Raw genomic sequence first — 11,432 nt, forward strand, 5'->3', positions numbered from 1 at the left:
TGTGTGTGGCATTAAATAAGCCCCCACTGGTTGTGGTACCTTTACCTAGCCCTTTTAACTCCTCTAACCTAACCCCCTCCTTTCCCCTTCCCGGTCAAACCCTGGGGGAAGTTCCTTTGTTCCAAGACCTGCTTAGACAACAACTCCCCTTTTGCTACTCCACCCCTAATACTTCCTGGTGCAACTGGACAGGATTGGTGCCTCCAAATCTCACTGCCCTCCCAGGCGGGTATTTTTGGTGTAACTCCACCCTGTCAAAAACTCTCAAGGCTTCCAACACTACCCTATGCATTCCCATCTCTCTAGTCCCCAGCCTCACCCTGTACAGTGAAGCCGAGCTATCCTCTATTCTGTCTGTTGCCCGCCCCTGCCACCATGCAAGAGCAGTATTCCTTCCACTAATGATTGGAGTCTCTTTAGCCGCATCCCTCATGGCCTCTGGCCTTGGAACTGGAGCCTTAACTCATTCTGTCTGATCCTCTCAAGACCTTTCAGCCCGATTACAGGTAGCAATCAAAGCTTCGGCAGAATCCCTGTCTTCCCTCCAACGACAGATCACCTCAGTGGCCCAGGTGGCAGCCCAGAATCGCAGAGCACTCGACCTCCTTATGGCTGACAAAGGTGGGACCTGTATGTTCCTTAATGAAGAATGCTGCTACTACATCAATGAGTCAGGACTAGTAGAAACCAACCTCCTCACTCTAGAAAAAGTCCAGACTCCACAAAAAAACCCTCAGGATTAGAGTCCCCATTCAGTTGGTGGCAGTCGTCCATGGTTGGCTGGGTCCTACCCTTCCTAAGCCCCTTACTAATTATTGGCTTCTTACTGCTCATAGCTCCCTGTATCCTCTGCTTCATCCAGAACCGCATAAAAGAAGTCTCCTGGATCACTTTCAATCAGATGTTGCTCCACCCCTATACCCGAGTTCCGACCTCCAAAGAACCCCACGATGATCCATACCAGCAGGAAGCAGCCAGATGAACATGTCACCCCATTTTCTTATTAGAAAGAGGTCACAATGTTAGGCAAGAATCTAGACCCAAAATGGTGGCATTACCCAGTGTTGCAGGCTTTTTGTTAAAGACTCGCTTCACCCTTGTACACACCTGCAGACTTACATGTGTCAGAATTCTGGCTGGGCAACCACACTCCCCCATGACCTACAGCTCACCTGCATTCCACAAGTTCATAAACAGCAGTTTCAGTTGACAGTTTCCAAAGACCCCTTCCTCATGACCCTTACTCAACTCCTGCCCTAGTAGTTTTAAGACCCCCCAGGCCCTGTTTGCACAACCACCTTCCCTACCACTTAGGCTATAAAAAGCCCCTACCCTCCTCCTTCAGCGCGACTTCCTCGGCCTGCACCTTTGGACCGAGGAACCTCACCCGCGAGCCCTAATAAAGGCTATTCTCACTGCCATTTGCCTTGTGTCTTTGTTCCCGATTCAGCTCCAGCCTCAGTTTACCTTTACACTTTTGAAATAGCAGCAATTTGTCCTAGCTGAAATATGGTAATGATATTTAAAAAAAAAATTTTTTTTAAAGGAGCTCAATGGCTAAAAGTCAGTTTAATTAAAAGCTAACATCCAAGATGTGTGTGTGTGTATGTGTGCATATGTGTGTGTTTGTATTTAAAAGACCCTCATGCTTTTGATTTTGCTTTTCTCCTAGGACTTTTTCTTTTTTTGAGCAAAAGTTTTTTTTTCTCAGTTGACTGAATTCTGTTTTCTTCACTTGTTTGTTTCTGCTCTCTCTCCTTTCTCTGCACCCTCTGCTGCATGGGGAACTAAAATAGTTCATAATAGCCTGGGGTTCCTTAAGGAAAACAGAGAAGACACCAGACTCCCTTTGAGTGAGAAACAAGAATGCAAACAGACAAGGTCCTCTCAGCTCTTAAACTGCTTACTTTTGTATTGTGTTACCTGGTTTTTTGTTCTTGTTTTTGGCTAACATGGTTATTGCAACAGAGTTTGCTCTTGGGTTTTTAAGGAAGAGTGTGTTTTAGACACTTAGAAATGTCTTTGCTTAAAAAAATTTTTTTTAAGTGCAGTGTAAAAGCATCATGTGGTCTAACCTTATAATAATTCTCCCATTTTGGAGACCCAGGAATCAGTGTGGACTCTGCCCACAGCTCAGAGATCCAGTTAAAAGATAGGTAGCTCTTATCTAAATAAAACTGGTCTCCTTACCCAATCTTATGATAGATTTCTGTAATTTTATGTTTGATTTGGCATCTATCTTTAATCTCCCTCGAGCACCATCAGACTTTTTCTCTCTGTACCTTATGATGTAAATTTTGCTATTTGCTTTTCACCTGAGTCATTTCCTTTAATTTGCAAATTTGAGGCTCTTTACCTGACAGCTGCCTGAGGTTGTGAAACAGATTATCCTAAAAATTTGGAAGTCTAAGGGGAAAAAAAGGCTTTTGTAAATCTAACACATATACTTTTATCAGCATGCCTAATATGTCTATGTATTTATATGTTATGTACACCATGTTTCACTACTGAAAATAGGTAAAAGAGCTCTAATTAATTGGCTTAAGAAAATAAAAGTGCTTGAATCAAATATTTTATTGGGAAAAAAAAGACTAGTCAAATCCTTATTCAAGTTTATGTAACTTAAGTAAAATCTTTAATAAATAAGCTAGCTTTAAAATTATTTGTAAAGTAATATTAGAAATGTCTTAAGAATTGCCAGCATACATTTTTGTTTTGTACTTATTTTTATTTATTTATTTATTTATTTATTTTATTTTTTATTTTTTTATTTTTTTTAAATTTATTTATTATTATTATACTTTAAGTTGTAGGGTACATGTGCGTAACGTGCAGGTTTGTTACATATGTATACTTGTGCCATGTTGGTGTGCTGCACCCATCAACTCATCATTTACATCAGGTATAACTCCCAATGCAATCCCTCCCCCCTACCCCCTCCCCATGATAGGCCCTGGTGTGTGATGTTCCCCTTCCTGAGTCCAAGTGATCTCATTGTTCGGTTCCCACCTATGAGTGAGAACATGTGGTGTTTGGTTTTCTGTTCTTGTGATAGTTTGCTAAGAATGACGGTTTCCAGCTGCATCCATGTCCCTACAAAGGACACAAACTCATCCTTTTTGATGGCTGCATAGTATTCCATGGTGTATATGTGCCACATTTTCTTAATCCAATCTGTCACTGATGGACATTTGGGTTGATTCCAAGTCTTTGCTATTGTGAATAGTGCTGCAATAAACATACGTGTGCATGTGTCTTTATAGCAGCATAATTTATAATCCTTTGGGTATATACCCAGTAATGGGATGGCTGGGTCATATGGTACATCTAGTTCTAGATCCTTGAGGAATCGCCATACTGTTTTCCATAATGGTTGAACTAGTTTACAATCCCACCAACAGTGTAAAAGTGTTCCTATTTCTCCACATCCTCTCCAGCACCTGTTGTTTCCTGACTTTTTAATGATCGCCATTCTAACTGGTGTGAGATGGTATCTCATTGTGGTTTTGATTTGCATTTCTCTGATGGCCAGTGATGATGAGCATTTTTTCATGTGTCTGTTGGCTGTATGAATGTCTTCTTTTGAGAAATGTCTGTTCATATCCTTTGCCCACTTTTTGATGGGGTTGTTTGTTTTTTTTTCTTGTAAATTTGTTTGAGTTCTTTGTAGGTTCTGGATATTAGCCCTTTGTCAGATGAGTAGATTGCAAAAATTTGTTTTGTACTTATTAATCAAGCAATTTCATACTTATCCCTGTCAAATACTACAAGGTGTCAAAATTTGGCATAGGGGTTACAAAACTCTAAAACCAGCCCAAGACAGAATGATCTTTGCTTGTGTAATCTTTAATAATTAAGAGATTGATATTGGTGTAATAAGCTACATCTTTTTATTTTATGTATGTATATATGTATGTATGTATGTATGTACTTATGTATGTTGTTTTGAGATGGAGTCTTGCTCTGTCGCCCAGGCTGGAGTGCAGTGGCATGATCTCGGCTCACTGCAACCTCCGCCTCCCAAGTTCAAGTGATTCTCTTGCCTCAGCCTCCCAAGTAGCTGGGACTACAGGCGCATGCCACCACACCCAGCTAATTTTTTGTATTTTTAGTAGAGACAGAGTTTCACCTTATTAGCCAGGGTGATCTTGATATCCTTACCTTGTGATCCGCCCACCTCAGCCTCCCAAAGTGCTGAGATTACAGGTATGAGCCACCATACCCTGCCTTTATTTATTTATTTTTTGAGACTGAGTCTCACTTTGTCACCCAGGCTGTAGTGCAGTGGCATGATCTTAGCTCACTGCAACCTCTGCCTCTTGGGTTCAAGTGATTCTCATGCCTCTGCCTCCCAAATTGCTGGGATTACAGGCATGTGCCACTGTTCCCAGCTAATTTTTGTATTTTTTGTATAGATGGAGTCTTGTCATGTTGGCCAGGCTGGCCTCGAACTCCTGGGCTCATGTAATTTGCCCACTTCAGCCTCCCAAAGTGCTGGGATTATAAGCATGAGCCACCAAGCCCTGCCAACATCTTGAATTTAGTAAGATTACCATGACTTCTAATCTTGTGGCTTTCAGACATCTAGTCCACAGGCAGTAAGGTTTGTTTTGGGAAAGGACTGTTATCATCTTTCTTTCAAAGCGAAACTATAAACTAAGTTCTTCCCAAAGTTAGTTCAGCCTACACCCAGGAATGAACAAGGACAGCTTGGTGGTTAGAAGCAAGGTGGAGTCAGTTAGGTCAAATCTTTTTCATTGTCTTAGTTATAATTTTGCAATGGTAATTCCATAACTTTAAATGATGACAACCACACTTTTATAAATAATCTAGATAAATGATTAAAATAAAATAATTAGGTAAATGCAATGGGATAAATACTTATAGACAAACTCATAATTTAGAATCTAAAGTTATATTAAATTAAATAATAGATTTAGCAGGACATGATGTTCTTTTTAGACCCAGGAGTCAAAGCCCTGTAACTCAATGTCACAAAGACTTTAAAAGCACATATAGGACTGGGCACAGTGGTTCATGCCTTTAATCCCAGCACTTTGGGAGGCCAAGGCGGGCGGATCACTTGGGGTCAGCAGTTCGAGACCAGCCTGGCCAACATGGTGAAACCCCATCTCTACTAAAAATACAGAAACTAGCCAGGCATGGTGGGGTATGCCTGTAATCCCAGTTACTAGGAAGACTGAGGCAGATGAGTCACTGTAACCTAGATTGCAGTGAGCTGAGATTATGCCACTGCACTCCAGCCTGGGTAACACAGTGAGACTCCATCTCTCAAAAACAAACAAACAAACAAACAAACAAAAAAACCAAAAAAACACATACAGGCACATATAGGAGGATACAAGGATGTAGTAACCTTAATTAATTTTTTTAAATCTCAGTTTTTCCTAAGCAAACTAGACTTAATAATAATAATAATAAGGGAGGAGACCACCCCTCATATCATCTTATGCCCAATTTCTGCCTTCAAAGAAAGAAGAAGTAAAAACTAAATGCAGAAATGAAATCCACAGGCAGACAGCCTGGTGCTGCACCCTGGGCCTGGTAATTAAAGATTGACCCCTGACCTAATTTGTTGTTATCTATAGATTACAGACATTGTATAGAAATGCACTGTGAAAATCTCTATCTTGTTTTGTTCTGATCTAATTACTGGTGCATGCAGCCCCCAGTCACGTACCCTCTGCTTGCTCAATCAATCACGACCCTCTCACATGCACCCCCTTAGAGTTGTGAGCCCTTAAAAGAGACAGGAAGTGCTCACTTGGGGAGCTAGGCTTTTGAGACAGGAGTCTTGCCAATGCTCCCGGCTGAATAAACTCCTTCCTTCTTTAACTTGGTGTCTGAGGAGTTTTGTCTGTGGCTTGCCCTGCTACAATAACATAGGAACTATTTCAATAAAACGTAAAATCTGTTAGGCCAGTTACCAAAAGACAAAAGAAAAGACCTTCTACGGTACACAAAATATAATGTTGGAAGAAAACATTGTTAGCATCAGGCCACAAAAAAACAGAACCTCAGGAGGAAAAAAAAATTATATGAGCTAAAATGAGTTGATGGGAAGTGTTAATGTTTTGCGCCTCAAGAGGACAGGAAATCCCCCAGCTCACAGGTATTTGATGGTACAAATCTATGGCTATGCTCAGCTTTAAAAAAGTCTTATCTGAGATTCCTTCCATGGAACAAACTTCTACCAAAGCCAATTTAAAAGCCTATGTAAAAAAATAATTATCCTTGCTGAACTGTATACAAATAATTTGGCCAAGTATCATAAAGCAAACCAATTCTATCATGATTTGTCTTTAGTAAAAATTGAAAACTGGAGAGAGAATAATTGTGTTTCAAAACCTATACTACATCTGTTGTTATATTCCAGGTCTTGCCTAATGTTTTTCAATTTTTATTATTGCCTACAGTTTGGACCAAATTCTAATTTTTCTTGACTACAAGTCTTCAAAATAATGTTCTCAATTTTTTTTCTTCTTTTTATCCCCCATTTTTCCTAATTTGAAGTCACTGAAAACTAAGCTGTGCTTTCTTAAAGCCCTGTGGACTGAAGCTAGACAACTCAAACTTCAGAAGAAAATAACAACAACCTATTTACATACATAAGCCACTTTTCTACCTGCCTCCAGTGTAAGGATTTCAGAGTAATGTGACCTACATCAATTTTCCAGGATTGTTCTTTTGTTTATTGTTGTTTTTCTCCATTCCTCCCCCTATTTTATTTTCAAAGGATATGAAGCTTCACAACCCTCTAAAAAATGAGCTTTCCTAATAACTCAGGACCTGTCTGCCTAGGAATAACCCATCGTAGCCATGAGAAATTAGATGAAACCTGAGATCAGAGACTCATTTTCTTCTAATATGTTTTCTCCAAAAGATTTTATAAAAGAAAAGGGGGGAAATGTGAAAGAAAAATATCTTGGTCCACCCTAGATTACTAAGCTAAAGGGAAAAGTCAAGCTGGGAACTACTTAGGGCAAACTTACCTCCCATTCTATTCAGTCACCCCTCTGCTCATTGAGATAAATGCAAATCTGATTGTTTCCTTTGGAGAGGCTAATCAGAAACTCAAAAGAAGGAAGTACTCAGAGATCTTGGCTTTAAAAGCAGCAAATGCAGCAGGAAGAAAGTTCCAAAAGAAGAAGAAATTTCACAATTAAGATTTACCAAGCAAATTGCAACATTTTACATTGCCCCTTTATTTACTTATTAAAGACGTTTTGAAAACTGAAGGAAAAAAAAAAAAAAAAAAAACTCAAAAGAATGCAACCATTTGTCTCTTATCTACGCATGACCTGGAAGTCCCCTCCAAGCTTCCAGTTGTTCCACATTTCCAGAATGAAACAATGTTCATCTTATGTATGTTGATTCATGTTTCATGTCTCCCTGAAATGTATAAAGCCAAACTGTGCTCTGACCACCTTGGGTACATGTCATCAGGACCTCCTGAGACTGTATCATGGGTGCACATCCTCAACGCTGGCAAAATAAACTTTCTAAATTAACTGAGACCTGTCTTAGATTTTTGGAGTTCACAACATTCATTGGCGATTGGGGATCTAGAACTGAAATTTAAAGGCATAGATGAAGTCTGACAGATCAAATCTGATGTTAACTCTGGGATTTTCTTTAGCTTCCACTCAGTGCCACAGTCCTCCTTACAATACTTTACACCTCCATGTCTCTTTCCTTTCATAAAAGCCAATTGCTTCTCTAACACTAGGTCTCTGCCTTGCTGTTACCTGCCTTCAGAACCTGGGGTCTTCCCCTCATAGTTAGGGTTCCCATCAGTTAAGAATTCAGGGCCTGGATCTCTGCATATTGCCTATGGTCAGATTGCTTTGCTGCCATGTCCCACCTGTCCTGTCACACTTTTCTCACCTGGAGTTTGACTGTTTCCTTGTCACTATTCCTTGTAGTGTGCTCTACTTTGCGTCTCTGAGCAGACCCTTGCATAATCCTGGATCTGCCCCATATGCCTCTAGTAGGAGTTGATGCTGGACTTGTATTTTGGACAGTCCCAATGGTAAATTAACCCTGACTGTTGTTCCTTCATTCATCTATGAAATATCATTATGCTCTATGTGTATTAAGCATTATGCTAGGCACTTGAGATATAATGAGAGAAATAACCATGGAGGAACACAGGAACTCTCATACATTGCAGGAATTTGGTATTATTTTGTAAAGTTGAATATGTACATGCCCTACTCTCCAGCTAATTAATGTCTTGGTACGTACCTATAAAGACTCTTGTTTCTTCTCATTCACTTCACTTGCTTGTCTTTCATTTACAACATATTATGTAGGACATATTTCTTTTTGTTTGTTTGTTTGTTTTTTGTTTTTTGTTTTTTTGAGATGGAGTCTCTCTCTCTCCCTCAGGCTGGAGTGCAGTGGCGCAATCTGGGCTTACTGTAACTACCACCTCCTGAGCTCAAGCATGGTGGAGGTTGTAGTGAATCCAGATCCTCCTGCCTCAGCCTTCTGAGTAGCTGGGATTATAGGCACATGCCATCAAGACCGGCTTGGGTACAGGACTTCAGGTGATCCTGACCTTAGATGATCCACCCACCTCAGCCTCCCAAAGTACTGGGATTACAGGCATGAGTCACCATGCCTGGCTGAGTAGGCCAAATGTATAATCTGTCATACGTGTCTGTGTGAAGAGACCACCAAACAGGCTTTGTGTGAACAACATGGCTGTTTATTTCACCTGGGTGCAGGTGGGCTGAGTCCAAAAAGGGTCAGCGAAGGGAGATAAGGGTGGGGTCGTTTTATAGGATTTGGGTAGGTAAACGAAAATTACAAAGGGGGGTTGTTCTCTGGTGGGCAGGAGTGGGGGTCACAAGGTACTCAGTGGGGGAGCTTTTTGATCCAGGATGAGCCAGGAAAAGGAATTTCACAAGATAATATCATCGCTTAAGGCAAGGACCGGCCATTTTCACTTCTTTTGTGATGGAATGTCATCGGTTAAGGCAAGGCAGGGCATTTGCACTTCTTTTGTGATTCTTCGGTTACTTCAGGCCATCTGGGAGTATATGGGCAAGTCACAGGGGATGATGGCTTGGTTTGGGTTCAGAGGCCTGACACAATAGGTAGACATTATTTATAGGCATAGTTCAAAATAATAAAATGAATTAAAAATCAGTCACATAAATATATGGGTATTTTCAAAATAACCCAACATGAAAAACTTGATATCTTTCCCTAGTTCTATGGCAGACTTTGTCGTCTCCATGACATTACATAGCTTGGGTTCAGAAACGACTCTCTAGAAAAACTGAAACACCACATCTCGGTAGATAATGATGTACAGCTGGGGCTCAGCCACTTGTGTTAATGAAATTCCTTTCAAACCAAAGGTACTCACTTCACTTCCATATTATATCCAATCGCAGTATTTCAACTTTTGTCAAAATTCCCAGTCTTGAACTATGGTGCAGCAGATCCTTTCAAATGTAAATACAATAACATAAATGACTTATATATTGTCAATTATGTAATATACAGAATTTCATTCTGTATGATTCTATTCAATAGAGTTTCAAAATACTCATATGGATGACAACAAAAGAAAGTAAGGTTAAAGATGTGCTCTTTGTGAAAAAGTGTAACCCACATTTCAATCAGGGATACTTTATAACCTTTAAAAAACACACCACCGGCCAGGTGCGGTGACTCAGGCCTATAATCCCAGCACTTTTGGAGGCTGAGGCGGGTGGATCACCTGAGGTCAGGAGTTTGAGACCAGCCTGGCCAACATGGTGAAACCCCAACTCTACTAAAAATACAAAAATGCTACCCAGGCATGGTGGCAGGTGCCTGTAATTCCAGCTACTAGGGAGGCTGAGGCAGGAGAATCACTTGAACCTGGGAGGTGGAGGCTGCAGTGAGCCAAGATTGCATCATTGCACTCCACCCTGGGTGACAGAGTGAGACTCCGTCTCAAAACAAACAAACAAACAAACAAGCAATCAAACAACCACACCATGGGCCAGGCACAGTGGCTCATACCTGTAATCCCAGCACTTTGGAGGTTGAGGTGGGCAGATCCCTTGAGGCCAGGAGTTTGAGATCAGCCTGGCCAACATGGTGAAATCCAGTCTCTACTGAAAATACAACAATTAGCTGGGCATGATGGTGCATGCCTGTAATCCCAGCTACTAGGCAGGCTGAGCACAAGAATCACTTGAACCTGGGAAGTGGAGGCTGCACTGAGCCGAACTCGCGCCACTGCACAACAGCCTGGGTAACAGAGACAGACTCTGTCTCAAAACAAAAAACAAAAAACAAAAAACCACCATTATTTTAATTTTTATTTTTTCCCTATTTACTACTTCCACAGGTAAATTGTTTGATTTTTGCTCTAAGCCAAACTTCATATGCAGGGTAAGGTTGAGGGAAAACAAGTGAGAAAGTGGTTGTAGATAGATGTACACGAATGACCATGAGATGATCCTTTCAGGACTTGTGCAACACGTATGTCACCAGCCCCATTAGCCTGTGTTAGGAATAACGCTCAAAATTCTAAGGAAATTGAACACTCGAAAAAAGGATTCTTAGCAAAGCAAATTTACTTCTGCGCAGAGGGGTGCCTCCTTAACCAGTTGCCATGAGAGCACACCTGGACAAAGGGACACAAGAACCTTTACTTCTGACGCAAAGTCCTGCCCCGTACCCTTTTTTTATTGGCCAGGGTCGGGTAGTGCAATCTACATCAATCCTAGTTGGCTAAGCATTTGATTTTTTTTTAGACAGGGTGGGCACGTAGAAGAAAGCGGAGAGGAAGGCCGGGCACGGTGGCTCACGCCTGTAATCCCAGCACTTTGGGAGGCCGAGGCGGGTGGATCATGAGGTCAGGAGATTGAGACCATCTTGTCTAACATGGTGAAACCCTGTCCCTACTAAAAATACAAAAAAATTAGCCGGGCATGGTGGCAGATGCCTTCAATCGCAGCTACTCGGGAGGCTGAGGCAGGAGAATGGCGTGAACCCGGGAGGCAGAGCTTGCAGTGAGTCAAGATTGCCCCGCTGCACTCCAGTGTCGGCGACAGAGCAAGACTCCTTTTCAAAAAAAAAAAAAAAAAAAAGGAAGTGGAGAGGGGAAGGGCAAGGGTTGTCTGTAATGAACTAGAAAGTTAGTTTTTTTTTAAAAATAAGGAAAGGAATGCGAGGTGGTACTGATAATGCCTGGTACTGTGGCATGCCCGGGCATTTAACAAAGGAAAAAAGGAGAAAAAGGAGATAAAAAGCGGAGGTATTATGAATTAAAGAATAAAAGATTGATCAGATTATTTGAAGAGAAACCTCATCATATCCCATACCTGTCACTACATAATGAGGTTATGCATCACTTTTATATCTATATAATTATGAAAAAAGACCCTATTTGCTTACCAGAT

This window comes from Macaca nemestrina, chromosome 3 (genome assembly GCF_043159975.1).
Source record: "Macaca nemestrina isolate mMacNem1 chromosome 3, mMacNem.hap1, whole genome shotgun sequence".
NCBI classification, from domain to species: Eukaryota; Metazoa; Chordata; class Mammalia; order Primates; family Cercopithecidae; genus Macaca; species Macaca nemestrina.